The 22,523-nt window shown below is 42.8% G+C and overlaps 1 protein-coding gene across 2 annotated transcripts in view; it reads left to right on the top strand.

The window, feature by feature from the left end:
• Positions 1-22,523, top strand: part of hdgfl3 (HDGF like 3) — a 136,708-nt gene that overhangs the window by 42,657 nt on the left and 71,528 nt on the right. The gene's annotated exons all lie outside the window — the stretch shown is intronic.

Raw genomic sequence — 22,523 nt, 5'->3', positions numbered from 1 at the left:
TACTGCATAAAAACCCAAGGCAATGGAAATAAGTGAATTTAAGCTCATTAAAATCCGTTTACTGTACTAACCAATTGTAACAGCTGTAATTTAATGCCTACCTGCCTCTTCACCAACTGATACCGATGACTCTTTTAAATGCTGGAAATTTGAATTCAGGGGGCTGAAGAAGTAGTCAGATGCTCCGACAGTATTTATAAAGAGAAAAGGCAGGCATAGTGTCGCAGACATGTGCTCATCACTTGATACATGCTAAACATCTCGCAGTGATCAGTGAGAATCCAGCATCTGCCTTTTCATCCAGCTAGGTTGAGCATCTAGCTGGGATGCAAATTGTCACCAAATAAATATAATGTAATCAATGTAAGTGGACAATCTGTGCTCGGAATTGAAGGCAAAGACTTCAAGAAAAGATAAGCCGGAAATGGGTCAGGTCAGAGAGTGGTGGAATTTGAAAACTAACTGTTTTAATTCTTATGGTTCCAGACAGTAGTGGGCAGCATGTGGCACAGTGGTTAGCACTGCTGCCTCACAGCACCAGAGACCCAGGTTCAATTCCCGCCTCAGGCGACTGACTGTGTGGAGTTTGCACATTCTCCCCGTGTCTGCGTGGGTTTCCTCCGGGTGCTCCGGTTTCCTCCCACAGTCCAAAGATGTGCAGGTCAGGTGAATGGGCCATATTAAATTGCCTGTAGTGTTAGGTAAGGGGTAAATGTAGGGGTATGGGTGGGTTGTGATTCGGCGGGTCGGTGTGGACTTGTTGGGCCGAAGGGCCTGTTTCCACTCTGTAAGTAATCTAATCTATCTACAGTAGCAGGAAGCGACAGCAAAACAGTCATTGAAAAGTAGGACAAAAACAGGAAAATGGTACATAAATTCAAAAAAACAAGTAACTGGGTTCCACATGGGCTCTTGATGCCTTTTTATTCGGAGGAGGTGAGTCAACTTAAAGGAGAAATCAATAAGAGAACAAGATTTCTCAGGTGGAGGAAGGTAGTAATAGATGAGGACATTTTTGGATCTCCTTTGCGAGAATCTTCAGAATGTCTTGGTGGAGTGTGGAGGTGTAGAAGTTTTGGAAGTTTCAATTGGACATCTGCATCAAAGACAATCAATCATAAGCACTTTGATTTGTCCACTACTGTTATGATGGGCAGTGAAAACAGCCAAACATTAGTGATAGCACTTAGGGTTACATCAACAAATGGCTATTATAACTGACTGAGCGGATTCATTTCAACTTGCATAGGCTAGTAGACGCACCCCAAATGTGCGTACTCAGCCCCCTACTGTATAGCCATGACTGCATCACCAAATACCAGGCTAGTGCCATTTACAATTTCGCTGATGACACCACCGTAGTCGGTCAAACCTCAGATGGCAACGAAACTGACTACAGACGGGAGGTGGAAGACCTGGAAAAATGGTGCACTGAGAACAACCTAGCTCTCAATTCCGGCAAAACCAAGAAAATCATTATTGACTTCTGGCAGAATGTTACTCATGCCCCCCTACACATTAACAACATGGAACGAATGGAGAGTGTCAAGCTCCTGGGAGTGATCATCCACAACAAGCTTTCTTGGACTCTCCATTTGGATGCATTGGTTACAAAGGCCCAACAATGGCTCTTCTTCCTCTGGCAGCTGAGGAAATTTGGCTTGACGGCGAATACCCTTGCCAACATCTATAGGTGTGCCATCGAGAATATTATGTCTGGATGTATCACTATCTGGTATAGGCAAAAGTGAGGACTGCAGATACTGGGAATTCGAGTCAAGATTAGAGTGGTGCTGGAAAAGCACAGCAGATCAGGCGTTCCTGATGAAGGACTCCTGCCCGAAACGTTGATTTTCCTGCTCCTTGGTTGCTGCCTGACCTGCTGTGCTTTTCCAGCACCACTCTAATCTTGACTCACTGCCTGGTATGGCAACTGTACCATTCAAGATCAGAGACGGTTACAGAGAGTGGTGAACTTGACCCGGGCAGTCACAAAGGTAAAAACAATGAATGCAGATGCTGGAAACCAGATTCTGGATTAGTGGTGCTGGAAAAGCACAGCAGTTCAGGCAGCATCCAAGGAGCAGAAAAATCTGATGTTTCGGGCAAAAGCCCTTCATCAGGAATACAGGCAGAGTGCCTGAAGGATGGAGAGATAAATGAGAGGAGGGTGGGGGTGGGGAGAAAGTAGCGTAGAGTACAATAGGTGAGTGGGGGTGGGGATGAAGGTGATAGGTCAGAGAGGAAGGTGGAGTGGATAGGTGGAAAAGAAGATAAGCAGGTAGGACAAGTCATGGGGACAGTGCTGAGCTGGGAGTTTGGAACCGGGGTGAAGTGGAGGAAGGGGAAATGAGGAAACTGTTGAAGTCCAGATTGATGCCCTGGAGTTGAAGTGTTCCAAGGCAGAAGATGAAGTGTTCTTCCTCCAAGCGTCGGGTGGTGAGGGAGTGGCGGTGAAGGAGGCCCAGGACCTCCATGTCCTTGGCAGAGTGGGAGGGGGAGTAGAAATGTTGGGCCACAGGGCGGTGTGGTTGATTGGTGCTGGTGTCCCGGAGATGTTCCCTAAAGCGGTCTGCTAGGAGGCGTCCAGTCTCCCCAATGTAGAGGAGACCGCATCGGGAGCAACGGATACAATAAATGATATTGGTGGATGTACAGGTAAAACTTTGGATGTGGAAAGCTCCTTTAGGGCCTTGGATGGAGGTGAGGGAGGAGGTGTGGGCGCAGGTTTTGCAATTCCTGCGGTGGCAGGGGAACGTGCCAGGACAGGAGGGTGGGTTGTAGGGGTCGTGGACCTGACCAGGTAGTCACTGAGGGAACGGTCTTTGCGGAAGGCGGAAAGGGGTGGGGAGGGAAATATATCTCTGGTGGTGGGGTCCATTTGGAGGTGACGGAAATGTCGGCGGATGATTTGGTTTATGCGAAGGTTGGTAGGGTGGAAGGTGAGCACCAGGTGGGTTCTATCCACGCCCCACCTACAACCCACCCTCCCGTCCTGGTGCCTTCCCCTGCCACCGCAGGAACTGTAAAACCTGCGCCCACACCTCCTCCCTCACCTCTATCCAAGGCCCTAAAGGAGCCTTCCACATCCATCAAAGTTTTACTTGCACATCCACTAATATCATTTATTGTATCCGTTGTTCCCGATGTGGTCTCCTCTACGTTGGGGAGACTGGACGCCTCCTAGCAGACCACTTTAGGGAACATCTCTGGAACACCCCCACCAATCAACCACACTGCCCTGTCGCCCAATATTTCAACTCCCCCTCCCACTCTGCCGAGGACATGGAGGTCCTGGGCCTCCTTCACCATCACTCCCTTACCACCCGAGGCCTGGAGGAAGAACGCCTCATCTTCCGCCTCAGAACACTTCAACCACAGGGCATCAATGTGGACTTCAACAGTTTCCTCATTTCCCCTTCCCCCACCTCACCCTAGTTCTAAACTTCCAGCTCAGCACTGTCCCCATGACTTGTCCTACCTGTTTATCTTCTTTTCCACCTATCCACTCCACCTTCCTCTCTGACCTATCACCTTCATCCCACCTCCATCCACCCACTGTACTCTTTGCTACCTTCCCCCACCCTCCTCCCTGACTTATCACCTTCATCCCCTCCCTCACTCACCTATTGTACTCTATGCTACTTTCTCTCCACCCCCACCCTCCTCTCATTTATCTTTCCACCCTTCAGGCACTCTGCCTGTACACTTGATGAAGGACTTTTGCCCGAAACGTCAGATTTTCCTGCTCCTCAGATGCTTCCTGAACTGCTGTGCTTTTCCAGAACCGGGCAATCATAAAGGCCAACCTCCCATCTATAGAATCCATCTACCAGGCCCGTTGTCAAGGAAAGACCGCCAGCATTCTTAAAGATCCAACCCACCCTGGCAAGATTTTCTACAACCTCTACCATTGGAGAGAAGGTACAGAAGCCTGAACACATGCACCAGCCGGTTTCGAAACAGTTTTTACCCTACTGTTGTCAGAATACTGAATGGACTCACAAATTCTTAACATTTGCCTGTACCTGTGTTTTTGTTTTTGCCGCTGTTTACCTATTATTTACTATCTATGCTACTTACTCTGTGATCTGCCTGTATTGCTTGCAAGACAAAGCTTTTCACTGTGCCTTGGTACATGTGACAATAAATTCAATTCAATTCAATGTTTTTTACTGTTTGAAGAGCTGGGGACTTAAATAGTTTGATGACTTGGTAGTTCTATAAGCCTTATCTGCCCTTAAGCACTGGGTTCAAATAGCTTTGCTGAGTCCAGATTTTTCACAATGGTGAATCACTTCCTGCAGTTGACTTAGCCTCCCCACACCTTACACTGTCAGTGAAAATTATTTCTGTCAAATGTAGGGGCAGAACACTGGACCCATTTTAGATAAACAGCATAGATTGACTCGGTGAAAATCCAAATTTACACACCCCATGCTTTAATATTCTGCATTATGTAAGCAGTGTTTACCATGCTAAACTAACCTCCATATTTACAATTGTTTATGCCCAGGAAACAGACAGTCATTGAATCGACATTTCAATTCACAGAGCAGTGCCAAAATGCACTTGGGAATGTAATCTGTGGCAAATGCCTCTTCGAAGCTGTTTGAGTTTTTTTTTCCTCTTATATTATGACTGGATGCTAACAGCACAAACTGGTAATTAATGTGCCATACAGGAGCAGTTTCAATGATCAGGTACAATGTGGCTAATTATAGGATGAAGCCAAATTTTTTTTTTTCAGTTTTCAATAGACTTTAACAAAACTTATAATCTCAAATTGTGATGAATGCAGATGTATAGTTACCATAAATCAAAACTAAATTGTGTGCAACAACAAGGGTACACAATCATTAACACAATTTGAAATAGTGAGAGTCCCACTTTCTAAACCCTTAACAAGTGTGTTTGAGACCTCCACCAATACTGAGGCACTTAGTCAATTCAATTGGCTGCAGTACAAGGCAAATAGTCTTTTGTATGTGTGCTCTAATTTGAAAGGATATATTTAGCTGCTATGTTGTTTTAATTTTGGTTACTGTTAGAAATAAAATCAAAGGTTGTTTATTAAGAATGTTTGTTTTTCTTTTACAGCCATTCATCTCTCCATTTAAAATTCAATTGCATTTTCTCTTTGAAACATCTTTAAGGCTCAGGCAAGCAATTTATTACAGATCTGGACACAGTACAAACTGTGAAGTTTTGACAATTTTATGTGGATATTTTGTTTGCTAGTTTATGGAGTCTCATGGTAAATGAAGGTTGTTTAAGCAGACAAACTCTCGAAGCAAAGTGAAAGCTTGTGCTCCTTTGCTGGTCTCAGCTCAGTACAGATGAGGAAATAGCACACCCCAATACGGTTTTGCAATCCATTTTAAGAAAACTTACTGCTTAAAGGGGTTATGTAAAAAGAACCAGCAATAAAGGTGGGAAAGATGGGTCAATGTCATTGGAATTCCCTGCCTAACGTTTCTGGGTCCGCCCGCGAAATGCAACAGATTGGATCTCCGCATCTAACATGGGCATTGTAAATGCAGCTTACCCAATAAATAATCACATCATGAAAAAAAATTATCTTTTAAAAGTTGCATTTTGTTAGAATAGCAACAAGAGTTGGCTGTTTGTCTCCTTGTGCCTCTCCCATCTTTCTCTGAGATCATAGCTGATCTGTGTTGTGACTGCAGTCAAATGCCTTGGTTCCATAGCCTGCTGAGCACTTATTACTGGCTGGCACAGAAACTGTAGCAACGCTTCAGGTGCAGTCAAACAACACCCTCAACATCAAACGGAAGTAGCTTATCATCATAACCACCTTAAAAGTGATTTGGTGTGACGATCCAATCTGAGAGCAATTTATCCAAGAACTTTTACTCTGTCATCAGAGCAGGACCAAATTCTGAATTCAGCTGGCTTTTCAACCAGCCCTGCAGTGTTAGTGCAAAGCAAATCTAGTTGACAGTGAAGCCACGATCTGAATGTGAGTGTATCCCCAAGTACAGTTTTGTCTAACTTATCTAAATCCCTGTTGGAAACCCCGTTCATACAGAAGCAAATAGTGTGGTAGCAATCAGAAACAGATGGAAAAATCTGTCTGACATAATTGCTTCAACATAAGGTCCAAATGTAGAACAGTAGGAAGTGTAATCTTAGTGTCCCAGTGCCATACATTGCATGTTATCCAAATCTATTAATGCCAACTGCAGAATATGCATTTTCTGTTTTGCACATTTTCCCAAAGTGATGAAAAAGGAAATTCTGCCACTTGGTACCAAGAGCTAAAATTTAATACAGACTTATATTTGGAAGGAAGGTTTGGTTTTTAAATATCTTCAGATGCATTGCTATGGTTCGTCAACAACTTTATTATCGTTGTACCATATGACAGAAGGGAGGTGATAGCTTAGTGGCATTATGGTTAAACTATTAATCCAGAGACCCTGGTAATTTTCTTGGGGTTCAGTTAAAATCCTGCCAAAGCAGATAGTGGAATTTGCATTGAATAATTATGTGAACTTCGGAGTCTAACAGTGACGATGAAATTATTGTCAATTGTCAGGGAAAAAAAAATCTGATTCACTGATCCTCTTTAGGGAAGGAAACTGCTGTCCTTACCTGGTCTGGCCTACACGTGACTCCAGACCCACAGCAATGTGGTTGACAGGTAGAAGATAGACGGTGGTGCTGGAGGATTGCTTTTCAGACTGGAGGCCTGTGACCAATGGTGTGCCACAAGGATCGGTGCTGGGTTCACTGCTTTTTGTTATTTATATAAATGATTTGGATGTGAACATAGGAGGTATAATTAGTGAGTTTGCAGGTGACACCAAAATTTAAGTGCATTGGATAGCAAAGAAGGTTACCTCAGGTTATAATGGGATCTTAATCAGATGGGTCAATGGGCTGAGGAGTGGCAGATGGAGTTTAATTTAGATAAATCTGAGTTGTTGCATTTTGGGAAGGCAAATCAGGGCAGGACTTATACACTTAATGGTAAGGTCCTAGGGAGTGTTGCTGAACAAAGAGACCATGGGGTGCAGGATCATAGTTCCTTGAAAGTGGAGTCACAGGTAGATAGGATAGTGAAGAAGGTGTTTGGTATGCTTTCCTTTATTGGTCAGAGTATTGAGTACAGGAGTTTAGAGGTCATGTTGTAGCTGTGCAGGACATCGGTTAGGCCACTGTTAGAATATTGTGTGCAGTCCTGGTCTCCTTCTTATCGGAAGGATGTTGTGAAACTTGAAAGGGTTCAGAAACGATATACAAGGATGTTGCCAGGGTTGGACAGTTTGAGCTATAGGAAGAGGCTGGGGCTGTTTTCCCTGGAGCATCAGAGGCTGAGAGGTGACCTTAGAGGTTTATAAAATCATGAGGGGCTTGGATAGGATAAATAGTTAAGGTCTTTTCCCTGGGGTGGAGAAGTCCAGAAGTAGAGGGCTTGGGTTTAGGGTGAGAAGGGAAAGATGTAAAAGGGATGTAAGGGGCAACTTTTTCATGCAGAGCATGGTGAGTGTATGGAATGAGCTGCCAGAGGAAGTGGTGGAGGCTGCTGGTACAATTACAACATTTAAAAGGCACCTGGATGGGTGTATGAATAGGAAGGGTTTAGAGGGATATGGGCCAAGTGCTGGCAAATGGGACTAGATTAGATTAGGATATCTAGTCAGCATGGATGAATTGGACCAAAGGGTCTGTTTCTGTGCTGTCCATCTCTATTACTCCACATCACTTAATTGGTTCTGGGAAAATTAAGGATGGGTAATAAATGCTGCCTGAAATAACTCCACGGAGGCTGGTATCCCATTACTCTTTATTTACACTTAAACACTCATAAGAGTCCTACAGCATGGAAATAGATCCTTCGGTCCTTGACTTGAGCGCACTGCCTTTTCAGAGTCAACTCTCAGCGTATCAGTGTCTCTGAGACTCCCCTTATTATCTTGTCAGCCAGGGCTCCCTGATTTGACCAATCAGAGAACTTGTATTCTGAGGTCAAGCTGGCTGACTTCGCTCCAATCACTACACTGGCCTGGCCAGTGACACCCATATGTCATAAGTACATTTTTAAAAAAAGGAAGATAGAAGACTGGACCTTGATCTGCACTAATTTGCACATTAACACTTAGCTAACAACACCATTATCTGCATCCTCCTCGCATTCACTCTCCCACAGAGCTTTGTGCAATCTGCAAACTTGGAACCACACTTTTTCATAGATTCATTCATAATACTGAGAGACCACGATGCGGTGTTTAGTCTACTTAAATAATTTTTCTTTCTGTTTATTAATTTTCCACATAAGTGCTTTTATAAAATGCAGTTCATTTATTTTATACTCGCGTGAGCGCGAAGGCTCAGTTTAATGAGTAGAAGTAGATAAAGTTTTCAATATGAAGACTATTTTAGCCTTGATAATAAAAGTTAAGTAAATATCATAAGTATATTCTTCAGCGTTGCACCATGGTTACAGGAAACATTGTCAGGCCGTGTGTTTACTTTGTATTTCTGGAAGCCCCTGTTTTTAGAATTCAAGTTTGAGCTATTGGCCAAATTTCAGAATATCCTACAAGCAGCTCGGGAGAGCACCATACCCTTTGTGACATTAAGTGAAATTTAACTGGGAAACGTAGTATGCTAATATATAGTAAAATCCACCTTATTGCCTTACCTTGGCTTGTTAGCTATACAGGCTTCAGTGTTGGATTTTGTGCAGGAATCCACAGTCTGTTAATGGAAGAGAAAGACAAGGGGAACTTTGAAGAATAATAAAAAAGAAAATAACATTTTTTCCCTTACTTTCCATTACACCTCTGCCCAATCCTTGCTTTCAGGTGCCCCTGTGATCTCACCCTTTTCCGGTCTCTATAATGCATTGAATTCCTAGGATGAGGCGATTGTCCCTTGAGGAATGATTGTAAATTAAGTCTTTATGACCTAGAATTTAGAACAATGGGAGGCAATCCTATTGAACAGACATTGTTTCCCCTGTTGCTCACAGTCTCATTTCACAGAGTTGCTGAAATGTTTTCATTCGGTGAATTGTGAACCTTTGGGATTTTTCTATCCCGGAGATTTATATCGGCTCAGTCATTGTGTATTGGGATTGAGCCTATTTTTGGATTCTAAGGGAGCCTCGGGATATGAAATAGTGTGGTCAGACTACATTGGGAATATTGTGAACAGCTTTGGGCCCTGTAAGGAAAAGCATGCTGACATTGGGGAAGGTCCGGAAGAAATTGACAAGAATAATCCACCTGATGAAGGAGCAGCACTTCAAAGGCTAGTGCTTTCATATAACCTGTCGCACTCTAACCTGGTGTTGTGTGATCTTTAACTTTGTACACCCAAGTCCAACACCGGCACCTCCAAATCAAAAATAATCCTGGGGTTGAAGCACTTGTCATATGAGGAGCAGATGAGGCCTCAGTGGAGTTTAGAAGGATGAGAGGAGATTTCATTGAAACTCACAGAACACTGAAAGGCCTGGATAGAGTGGGTGTGGAGAAGACATGGGAGAGACTTGAACCTGAGGGCACAGCCTCATAGTGAAGGAGCGACCCTTTAGAACTGAGATGGGAAGCATTTCTTTAGCCAGAGTCTGGCGAATCTGTGGAACTCATTGCCCCAGAAGGCTTTGTATTTCACAGAGATCGGTACGCTCTTGATTAGTAAGGGGAGAAGGCAGGTGAATGGAATTGAGAAACATATATCCGCCACGATTGAAATGGTGGAGCTGCCTCAATGGGCCGAATGACCTAGTTCTGTTCCTATATCTTGTGGTCTTATGGTCTAAGGTGGGGCTGAGGTAGAATGATTGAGCCCTAGAGCAGGCTCAAAAACACTGAGTGGCGTGTTTCTGCTCCAATTGTGTAGGTATGAGATCACCAGGAAATCCACTTTATTGCCCAAGTTTTTAATCATCTGCTATAGTTCATGGATTTCTCTATCCAATTTTATGCTTCCTTTCACCACCTTTGGACATTTTTACTTTGTAAAATGCATGTTGTGGTTTACAGAGCAAATTTGGTGTCCTGAAATCCAGAGAGGCTGCCAATTCACTTATTCTTATTTTACAGGACTGCACAAAGTCCAAATGTACCCCACGGCCTTTTATTTCTGGTTTCCTGCAAATAAAGGTTTGAATTTCTTGCGGGGTGCAGAAGCATGTTTTCATGTGCAAACTGCCATACCTGGGGCCAACCCTTAGACTCAGGAAGGATGCAATCTTTGTATTTCTGCTATAATCCAGCATGTGTGACTTCATATGCCATTCTGGTTCACAGTGCAGTTTGTGATCCCCGCTGGAGTATATAAGCAATGTGGCTGTGCAGACAGGCTTGCATTGAAGCTTATCCCCTGTTTTCCAATGCAGTGTCCTAGTATGTAAAGGCTCCTTAAACTTCCTCCCTCACCTTCGGTGCCAGATCATGCCTCCTCTGACCATGCAGTAGCTGTGCCCCTGTCAATCTTCGATTTCCCCACAGATGGTCTGTATATCCCAGACACTTCTCACCCCCATATGTATCCTCTATGCCCCTTCAGATCACCAATACACCTCCATACCAACTCTGTGCCCCCACTCTGTCCTGCTTCCGCTGTGTATTCTTCATAACCACAATATAGAATCCCTAGATTGTGTGCAATTATTGTGAAAATATTTTTTTAATTCATTAGGACAGAAGCTTCTCACTATCTAATGAAAACCTCTGTATCCTTGATACTAAAGGCAAACAGACCCTTTGGTCCAACTTATTCATGCGACCAAATATCCCAAACTAATCTAGTTCTATTTGCCAGCACCTGGCCCATATCCCTCCAAACCCTTCCTATTTATGTACCCACCCAGGTGCCTTTTAAAAGTTGCAATTGTACCAGCCTCCACCACTTCCTCTGACAGCTCATTCCGTACATGTACCACCCTCTGTGTGGAAAAAGTTGCCCCTTACGTCCCTTTTATATCTTTCCCCTCTCACCCTAAACCTATGCCCTCTAGTTCTGGACTCCCCCCACCCCAAGGAAAGGACCTATCCATGCCCCTCATGATTTTATAAACCTCTATAAGGTCACCCCACAGTCTTTGACGCTCCAGAGAAAACAGCCCCAGCCTATTCAGCCTCACCCTATAGCTCAAATCCTCCAACCTGGCAACATCCTTGTAAATCTTTTCTGAACCCTTTCAAGATTCACAACATCTTTCCAATAGAAAGGAGACAAGATTTGCATGCAATATTCTAACAGTGGCCTAACCAATGTCCTGTACTTCTGCAACATGACCTCCCAACTCCTGTACTCAATATTCTAACCAGTAAAGGCAAGCATACCAAACGCCGCCTTCACTATCCTATCTACCTGTAACTCCACTTTTAAGGAGCTATTAACCTGCACTCCAAGGTCTCTTTATTCAGCAACACTCCCTAGGACCTTACCATTAAGCGTATAAGACCTGCTAAGATTTGCTTTCCCAAAATGTAGCGCCTCACACTGATCTAAATTAAACTCATCTGCCACTTTGATCTCATTGAGCTTTGCTGTCCACTACGCCTCCAATTCACTTAACCTGCATATCTTTGGACTGTGGGAGGAAACGCAGACTGGGGGCAGGTGGAGGAGGTTTTGCACAAACTCCACGGAGACAATTGCATGAGGCTGAAATTGAACCCGGGTCCCTGGCACTGTGAGGCCGCAGTGCTAACCACTGAGCTACGTACTTCCCCAGGATAAAAGGATCATGACCACAGCCATTCAAACAATAGACTGCTCTCTTGAAAGGGATAAACAGCATACACAGCATGCGCTCATTTCAATTTTAAAGCACATTCCTTCAGTCAGTTTAAGGGAATAGGTTGCAATACTTTTCAAGTGTTGATTTTTATTTTCATCAGCCAGTGACATTTCAATCACTGGAACAGATGACAGCACAGGCTGGCAGGGCATTTTGTAACAGTTTCATTGCATTATGCTGATATATTAATTGGTAAAGCACACATATGTGAACAAATAGTACAAGACTAATCAATATAAGGCTCAACTGCAGGACAAATCCCTATGGTATATCACTTTTTAAAAACTGCATCTATGTTAGAATGCACTATTTAATAGTGGCATTTGAAGGTGTGAAAATATTGACCTTTCAAGGTGTCCCAGACTCCAGAACAGGTTTTCCATTTTCTTCACAAGCTCTCAAATCTAATAGTTTTCAAAGGAATTCCAATTCCCATATATCCAGACAAAAATGATGTGCAGAAGAAATCCAGTTTTTTTTCCTACTTTTCAATCTAGACTTGATGGGTGTGTGTTTCGCACACTAGTCATCCCAACCTGCACAAAGGTCCGGGGAAACTGATACAAGGTCAAGAATGCAGAAGGAAGTCTGATTTTGTCCAGGAAGTTCAAATTGCTCATGTTCGTCCACAGAAAACCACCTTTGTTGAGATTTAATGGGAATTTGGAACCTGTTGGGAAAATCCAAGTGGGAATTCCAAAGGACAGAGCTTGTTATGTCCACATTGCTCACTCTCACTCCAGCACATCTCACAACCTGCCTTGTAAACGTGAAAGTGTGAAAACCTAGAATGGTATATCATGTCACATGTGGCTCAAGTGTACAGTTTGCACGCCTGTGAAAGTGCAGGGATGGGGATTCCCTGGCCTATAGGAAGATTTGGCCCAAAGTATTTGAGACAGCCTCTTCTGGAGTAGTGTGTTCAGTTCTGGTCGCCCTGTTATATGGAGGAAATAATTAAGTTGGAGGGGGTTCAGAAAAAGTTTACCAGGATGTTGCGCGAATGGAGAATTTGAGTTATGAGGAGAGGCTGGATAGGCTGGGACTTTTTTTTTAACACTGGACTGTAGAGGTTCATAAAACCACAAGAGGTATAGATAAGGTGAATGGCAGCCATCTTTTCTGTAGAGTGTTGAATTTCAAGAATAGGGGGCATATTTTTAAGGTGAGAGGAGAAGGATTTAAAAAAGACGAGAGGCAATTCTTTTACACAGTGGTTCGATTGTGTAGAATGAACATCCAGTGGAAATGGTCTATGCAGGTACAGTGACAATGTTTAAAAGACATTTTGATAAGTTCATGAGTAAAAAAATGTTTGGAATGATATGGGCCAAGCACAGGCAGGTGCAACTAGTTTAATTTGGGATTATGATTGGCATGGACTGGTTGGACCGAAGGGTCTGTTTTTGTGCTGTGTGACTCTGTAATCCAGACTTCTTGTCATCTTTTATCACTGCAAATTACTTGAGGTAATTTGAATTAATTGTGATCATTCCCGACGCACTGCTTTAAAAATTATTCCTATTGCTGGTGTAGGTACAATTAAACTCTTGCTGAAACATAACCAGCAGGAACTCTGTCATGATTCACAGAATGGGTTCCAGAGAATGGAAGAACTTATATTTCCTTTCCTTCTTTTAGTTAACTAAATTACTTCTAAGTTTTCTTGTTTCCCCACAAATTCTCATGTGAGTAGAATTGTAAACGCTGCTGTGTAGCTTCTCAGAGAGATATTTTCTCAATGTCCCTGGTCATAAAAGTGGCACATGTAAAGTACACCAAGGACACCGCATTAAGATTTTCAGTAATTAAACAAAGTAATGGGCTCCACGTGAAATTTTTATGGCTAAACATCAGTTTTGTTGAATTTCATGGAGGATTTCTCTGTGGAAGGCTTTGTGAGCTCTCTCACCATATCTGACTAAACTTGACCCATTAACTACCAACCTGGTCCTTGTCACACGATTCTTGCCTCATTCTACCATTTGCAATATCTGGAGCAACTCACTATTGCTGGGATATCCCGGAATGGACTGGTAACTTTATCACTATAGCCATCCTTTGTACATCTGGGCAAATTCTGTCAGTGTGGAACTGATATTTTCCCCAGACAAAGCCAATTGAAGCCTATTTATTGGGCAGGATCTAGTGGATGGGGTGGTCCACACGTGGGATTTCCACTACTTGTGAGATGAGCAGAAGAGACCATGACACCAGGCTATACCAGCCTGGTCCAAGGTTGCCTCCTGGGTCATTGCAGTCATCGCCATTTAAAGGAATGTATTGCCCTCAATGAGCTTCTCCATTGTCAGCATGTGTAGCGCTACCTTCTCGCTGATATCTCACACTTTATCTCTGCTACTGGGTCCCTCCCACCAAGGCTCATGCACCACCACTCTCATTATTCTCTGCAACATCTTCCTTCCCTCACTGTCACCCTCCCAACTCCTGACACCACTAACCCTGCATGCCCTATGCAGTACCTAATCACTTGCGTACAGTGGCACAGTAGTTGACACTGCTGCCTCACAGCGCCAGGGATGTGGGTTCGATTCCACCCTTGGTTGACTGTGTGGAGTTTGCACATTCTACCCGACTTGGGAACACAGTCAATGCTGAGGAGAGGCTGTCCCATTTTGGGTATGCTAGGGATCGAGAAAACCCAGCAAGCCAAGGATGGTGGAAAGATATAAACAAAGTGGCAAAAGAGAAAGGAGCACAGTGAGAGATGTTACAATGGCTTCATGTTTAATCATCTTTGTGGACTTTTTCAAGGATTGTGCATACTCAAGATTATTTTTTTGAAAGAAATTGAAAGGAGAGTGGAACTTTTTGATGAGGCATTTCTTGGTAATTGTTTGCTAACTGATGACCACCTACTTCAGTTTAGTGTCAGGTTGCAGTATATGTTTTGGATACTATTTCAAATAGTTAGTGACCAGCCTTCCAAAGGCAAGAAGCACCCGACTCAACTCTCCTGTTTCTGAAAAAAATAATTCTTATTGTGAGTCCTGAATTTCCTCTAGAAGAGCAACTAAACAGTTTTTCAATACTATGTTTCCTGAGCAAACTGTGTCTGCCAAGATCCCAGAGATGACTGTCTATTTGGTGACATCTGCCTACATTTTCCAATATATCTTGTCAAAAGAGAGATTGATTTCTTTTTCCTTTACTCTTATATATTCATGTTACAGTCAACCAGTTTTGCATTTTCACTTAATAGGTTCTGGGTTTTTTTCACAAATCAATAATGTGTGTTTTATGAAAGAAACCTAATTTTATTTTAATTCTAATATGGATAAAGCATATGATTGACTACAGCAGGAACTGGGTAAAACAATTAAATTTATGTTGTGAACCATGGAGTAGTGAAAGAGAAAGACATCTCATCTTGGTCATCGTAAAAGGGGGTGCATTGAATGGTCAGCAACAGGCCACTAAAGAGAGTGAATGCTACCCAAACCAGGACACAATATATCGAGGGATTTTGTTGCAATTTTCTTGAGAACTGCATTTTTTTTTTTAGTTTTAGACTCCTTTTTTATTCTGAGTAGATCATTTATACGATGGAGTCACTTGCCTTCTGTGTCTTTATTGACATATGCACTAGTTAGACTTTCACAGAAACAGAACTTTTAAAAATCTTCATTTATTTCATTAATTACAGATGTAGCTGCATCTGTGAAGAGAGAGAAAGTTAAGTCAGACTTCTTCAGAACTTCTAAAGAAGAGTTTTACCAGACTCGAAACATTAACTCTATCTTTTTCTCCACAGATGCGACCAGACCTGCTGAGTTTCTCCAACATTCTCTGGTTAACACTTCCAGTATCGGCAGTATCTTATCTTTATCTTTCCTCAATAGTTCCCAACCGTCCATTAAGGTTAAAGCCAATATATACAGGAAAGGATGAATTTATTTAAAAAGCACAGTATTCAAATTGTTACAATGAACAAGCAGGCACCAGTTAGCAATTAATGTTTTTTGAAATAATTGACGCACACTTACACATAAATCAACCATCACACTAAACGTACCTTCCTTAGGCTCATGAGGTTACAGCTAACATTACACACACATGAAACTTGAATAGGAGCTAGATATGGTATGAGTAAAGAAATGAAAGATGAATCCAAAGGCAGTGGAAGTTAGTAGTATATATTTAGTTAGGCAGCTGAAGGCTGATGTCACTAGGAAGATTGTGTACAGCTCAAGTTCTACAAACTGATGCTGAAAATTACCAACCAGTTCTTGCAACTGAAGTAGAACCACTCTTAGTAAATTCAGGCTCACATCTGCTACAGGAAGCAGTAGTCACTGTTTATTTGCAGCTTGCCTGAAAATTTCATCAGCCAATGGATGGGCAAGTAATTGTTTCTCTGCTTTCAGCTGCCAGGTGCCCCATTTTCCCGACAGTTGGATTCCAATATTTTAATGAATTCGATGACAAGTCATGAGAATAAACTCCTGATCAAATCACCTACATTTTAGTTTTAATTAGCCATCTGTTGTAACTGACTGCCCTTCACACAGTTGCTGTTCGTTGGATTTTAGGCCTGTGAACGAGACTTACTGGGATTGCATGGAAAACTCTTGCATTTGAAATTTATTCAGTGGTTTGATTTGAGTCAGTAATACGCAATAAATGTCTAAGCTTGGCCCCACTACTTTGATGCACATTTTACTGAATAAAATCTCAATATATTTTAGTTTCCACGATCATCCTTAACATTTTAATAGCATAATTTTCCACAATTTTTGTTAATGGACAGATGTCAGTTAGTGTCGAGAGTGTGGTGCTGGAAAAGCACAGCAGGTCAGGCAGCATCTGAGGAGCAGGAGAATCAATGTTTTGGGCATAAGCCCTTCCTTCATCAGGATTCCCAGCATCTGCAGTCTTCACTTCCTCTGAGTAGATGTCAGTTAGTGTTTTTTTTGAAAAATGTGCTGATTGTATTCTTGGGGTTCAGTTGGTTGAATTGAGTGGTTTATGCTCAGCAGATGCAGAAATTCAGAACTGTGCTAACACCCAGAGTGATAAAAGTGCTAGTCAAAGGGTTCCAAGCAGTCAAATGTTAGTGGAAAGATTGGAGGACATTGTGGGGGAGTAGAGTGCTTTGGAAGGGGGCAGAAGGTGGGGAACAAAGACCTTGGAGGATGAAGCTTGACGGTGGCAGGAGAGTGGTATGGTGGGGCATGAGGGGCGAGGAAGACCATGGGGAAGGGAGGTTTGGAATGTTGGTAATATAGGCAGGTTGGAGGAGGATCTTGCTCGCTCTCGCTCTCTCTCTCTTCTCCCCCACCCACCCAGCTAAGCATTTTTTTGAAAGAAGGACCACTTGTCAAATCGTAGAAACAAGGGGCATTCTTCCAGAGCTGGCCAGTTCCACAATTTCACCAATGGAAACTGAGTAGGCTTTAGATTCAATGGATAGTTGGGTGTAAAGGGATATGGTTAAATGCAAGCAAATGGGACTAGTTGGAAATCTTGGTCAGAATGGACAGGTTGGACCAAAGGGTGTGTTTCGTGCTCTATGACTTGAGTTTAACTGTTCATTTGGATGTTGCAGTGAAAAGTGGCAAGACTATTCATATCATTCAAAATATGTCATTTCGGTTTAAATCGGAGCAAACTACTGCTGATGCTGGAGATTGGGAATAAAATCAAAAAGTGCTTGAGAAATTGAGCAGGCTTGGTGGCACTTTAGGAGAGAGACGAACAAAGTTAACATTTCAAGTCCAGTGTGACGCATCTTCGGAATAGGGAAAATAACTCCTATCAGACTCAGAACATCAGCTCTGTTTCTCTGATGCTGCCAAACCTGCTGAGATTCTCCAGCACTTCATTTTTTTGTGATTTAGAATTCCTAATTTAGATTTTTGTCAAATAAGGATGGTTTCAGAATTCAAATAATACAAACAATGGAAGTAATAATGGAGTTTTTTTTATTCTAACCTATGCTTGGCAATTGATAAAATTGGATGCAAGACCACTTTTCCTTCTAATGGAATTATACTTTACATCAGTGTTGAAGTGAGGTGGGGGAGCAGTGATTAGCTCAGTTGGCTAGATGGCTTGCATGTGACTCAGACTAACACCAACAGTGCAGCATTAGGTAGCGTAGGGGCGTGCCTTGTTATCTTACCCTGCAATAAAGTCACAGCATAAACCTTGGTTTAGCAATCCTTGAATAATCAAGAATGTTTTTGGAGAAGAGACAAAGATATCAATGGAGAGTAATATCAGATTAAATGGTCAGTTGGCATTCCACCTGATCTCCGAGACCCCCTGAGAGTGTTTAGATTATAATCAACACACGTGATTCTATTTGAATCTTACTTTGAAAATGGACAATCGACATTGTTTTCATTGCTGGTTCAAAATGTTCACATCCAAACACTCGACAAAATAATCCTGCCCACTATGATGCAATCAGAGGGCAGTGCTCCTTGAGTAAGATGTATCCAGTAATGAATACCATGGACTGCATTCATGGATGAGGTGTATGCCAAGTGCCTCTGAGACTTGTGGAGGAAGTCTGTAAAGCTCGATCATTCCCGGAGCATGGGCGTAAAGACAACTTTCAATTGACTTACGTATTGTATGGGGATGTTCAATATATGCAGTAGTCTGTGATGGAAACAACTGAATCAGCAATCTCAGAATGGAGTTGGATTATTGTATGTAAGTATCTGGCAACTCATGAAATTTGAATCAAATGTGAAAAAGAAATCTGTAGCTAAAAGGTAATCTAATAGCATCCATGTTATGACTTGCGACTATCATAAAAGTCCATCTGGTTCACTAATGTCTCTCCAGGGAGAAAAATCTGCTGTACTTGCCCAGTCAGACCAACAGCAACGTTGTTAAGCCTGAAACAGCCTGAACAGGTCACACAGGTCAATGGCAGTAAGGAATAGGCACCAAATACTTAATTTGTTAGTGTTGCCTACGTCTTGTACAGGGAGGGATAAAAACAACATAAAGCAAGTGTTTTATGGGTATGGAATATGATATTTTATAAGTGCTATAAGCTGATGGGTCTGCTGTGATCTTTTCCAATTTGTTTGTGTTTCCATCATTCATATCTGCAAAGTACCCGTGAAAGCCTGGCTGAGGCTCTGGCACCTAATTTATTAGGGTGGGGGTGGAGTGCTGGGTAGATACAAGAAGAGACAGGCCAGAGTAGTGTTGATCGGAGATGTGAGAGAGGATGTGCTTTGTGGGCTATGGGTCTAAAACCCCAGAAATTGGTGAGGCCACTGTTGGAATATTGTGTGCAATTCTGGTCTCCTTCCTATCGGAAAGATGTTGTGAAACTTGAAAGGGTTCAGAAAAGATTTACAAGGATGTTGCCAGGGTTGGAGGATTTGAGCTACAGGGAGAGGCTGAACAGGCTGGGGCTGTTTTCCCTGTAGCATCGGAGGCTCAGGGGTGACCTTATAGAGGTTTACAAAATTATAAGGGGCATGGATAAGGTAAATAGGCAAACTCTTTTCCCTGGTGTCGGGGAGTCCAGAACTAGAGGGCATAGGTTTAGGGTGAGAGGAGAAAGATATAAAAGAGACCTAAGGGGCAACTTTTTCAAGCAGAGGGTGGTACGTGTATGGAATGAGCTGCCAGAGGGTGTGGTGGAGGCTGGTACAATTGCGACATTTAAGAGGCATTTGGATGGGTATATGAATAGGAAGGATTTGGAGGGATATGGACCGGGTGCTGCCAGGTGGGACTAGATTGGATTGGGATAGTTGGACTGAAGAGTCTGTTTCCATGCTGTACATCTCTATGACAATGACTCTAAATGCAGTGAATATATAGGTCCTGTGTGAAATTCCCTGGTCTCAGGACCAGGTAGCAAAGGGAAAGCCTTGTGATAGTAGATATTCCTGATGAAGAGCTTATGCTTGAAACATCTATTCTCCTGCTCTTTGGATGCTGCCTGACCGGCTGTGCTTTTCCAGTGCCACACATTTTGACTCTGATCTCCAGCGTCTGCAGTCCTCACTTTTTCCCTGTGATAGAAGGGTCCTTCAGGAGCAAAAAAGAAAGGAGGCAAGGGGTAGGGATTGTGTGTTGGCTTGTCCGATCACAGCAGGGGAAAATAGATTGGCTTGAAAAACCCAAGAAAGGTCATTCTTGCTCTTCCTGGTCTTACGGCTATGAGTGAGAGGTGCCTTTCCATGAATCTGCTGTTTGCACCTCCATTCACTTGCAAGGTTTCTCATCTGTGGAAAACCCAGACCACAGTGATTAAGGATGGAAACTCTGGACCTTATTCCTGTAAGTCTGATCAAAGTTGAAGCACACAGCGTCATTAGCGTCTCAAAAGCAAATTAGTCCCTGCCTCTATTAAACCCATTAATTGTTAGCTTTTAAATCTTTGAAATTTTAATCTCATCTTTTGATGGTGGGTTAAAATTCCAACCTCTGTGCTAAGAAAATATAACAGGTTTTCTGAAGAAAGGATTGAACTAATGCTGACATAAATTAGATTCAATGGTTTGTGTGTCTGTCTGATCTCAGCGTTCATATAAATGCATGTAAGCCACAGTTGGCAAATTTAATTAATGGAGTTGAGCATCGAGGAGTGTGAAAATCTGAGAGGTTGATTAACTTTTCGCATCTCTTGTCTCCAAAATAAAATCCAGGTCAGGTGAATTGGCCATGCTAAATTGCCCATAGTGTCAGGTGCCTTAGTCAGAGGGAATTGGGTTTGGATAGGTTACTCTTCAGAGGGTCGCTGTGGACTTGTTGGGCAGAAGGGCCTGTTTCCATACTGTGCGGAATCTAATCTAATCATCGCCACTTGGGGTGTGAGGGGACAGGATATGATGTGCGCAGGCTCGGCACAAAGGGCAAAAGCTCCTGAGAAGGACAGTAAGAGATGAGGGCTGGCAGTGATTTGGGAAAGTCCATAATCGAGATGTGAAGTGTGGGGTAGGGGATGACTAGCTTATCCATGTGGACAAGGAGGAGCACAGCTAACAAGTAAAGGTTTTAGTTTTCAACTTCTGAACCTTGTGACCAGGATCTTGTCTTCTACTGCTAGCTTTCATGACAGGCTCGAGATAGTGCGACCCATGGTTAAAATGGCTCGCCCATTCCGGTCACTTTAAGGAGTCACTTTGCTATTTAACTCTGATGGCCTCACTCCTCTGTGAGAAGCATTCTATGACTGATTGATTGATTTTTTTTGGGGGGGAGGGGGCGTGCAGTTGCCTCCCTGTCCCATAACCCATCTGTGCCCCAAAGCTTAAATTCCTTGTCCTCATTCCTACTAGAGGCAGAAAGTAAAGCATTTCTTTTCATTTCTGTTTGATACTCATGAACATGTGATGATTTGGAGATGCTGGTGTTGGACTGGGGTGTACAAAGTTAAAAAAATCACACAACACCAGGTTATAGTCCAACAGGTTTAATTGGAAGCACACTAGCTTTCGGAGCGATGCTCTTTCATCAGGTGGTAGTGGAGGGCTCAATCCTAACACAGAATTTATAGCAAAAATTTACGGTGTGATGTAACTGAAATTATACATTGAAAAACCGATTGATTAGATTAGATTACTTACAGTGTGGAAACAGGCCCTTCGGCCCAACAAGTCCACACCGCCCCGCCAAAGCACAACCCACCCATACCCCTACGTTTACCCCTTATCTAACACTACGGGCAATTTAGCATGGCCAATTCACCTGACCTGCACATCTTTGGACTGTGGGAGGAAACCGGAGCAGCCGGAGGAAACCCACACAGACACGGGGAGAACGTGCAAACTCCACACAGTTAGTCGCCTGAGGCGGGAATTGAACCCGGGTCTCTGGCGCTGTGAGGCAGCAGTGCTAACTACTGTGCCACCGTGTCTGTTAAGCCTTTCATCTGTTAGAATACAGTGATAGTTTCACTTCTTTCATGTGGAAATCACAAAATCTTTTTTTTAAAAAGTAGGAGTATCTGTGTGTGTGTATAGTGCAATGGTGGTCACCTGTGACATGAACCCAAGGTCCTCTCTATGTGTACCGAACTTAGCTATCAGCCTCTGCTCGGCCACTTTTCTCTGCTGCCTGTCCCACACGCCCACACTCACACATGCACCCCCTCACAGACTTAAGACACTCTGCACTCACTACACACACACATACATTTTCTCACACTCACAACCCCCAACCCAGACAGACAGACAGACAAAGACCCACATGCACACATATATTTTGTGAGGTGAATTTGTACTTGCGGGGTTACATTGTACTTTGCTCAAAAACTGCATGCATTCATGTAGAACTCTGAGCTCAAAAACTGCATGAATTTATGTAAAACTCCGTTATCTCACTTTTTAGATTAGAATCAATCTAAACATCATGGCATAGACAGAGAACACAGGGGCCAACACCTTCAACATATTGTCTAGCTATCACCATTGTTAACAGCTAACCCGAGAAAGCAACTTTTTTAAAAAAAGGTTTTGTGATTTACACATGAAAGAAGTGAAACTATCACTGTATCCTAACAGATGAAAGGCTTAATAGACAATCAATTTTTCAATGTATAATTTCAGTTACATCACACTGTAAATTTTTGCTATAAATTCTGTTAGGATTGAGCCCTCCACTATCACCTGATGAAGGTCGCTCCGAAAGCTAGTGTGCTTCCAATTAAACCTGTTGGACTATAACCTGGTGTTGTGTGATTTTTTAACTATAAACATGTGGATATTGAAAATCTGAAGTTGTCCAATGGAAGCTT

The sequence above is a fragment of the Chiloscyllium plagiosum genome, unplaced genomic scaffold, assembly GCF_037043375.1.
Source record: "Chiloscyllium plagiosum isolate Xiang-an unplaced genomic scaffold, Cpla_swu_hap1 HiC_scaffold_39, whole genome shotgun sequence".
In the NCBI taxonomy this organism is placed as follows: Eukaryota; Metazoa; Chordata; class Chondrichthyes; order Orectolobiformes; family Hemiscylliidae; genus Chiloscyllium; species Chiloscyllium plagiosum.
The sequence above is the reverse complement of the archived record's forward strand: the minus strand, read 5'-3'. Positions and strand labels throughout refer to the sequence as shown.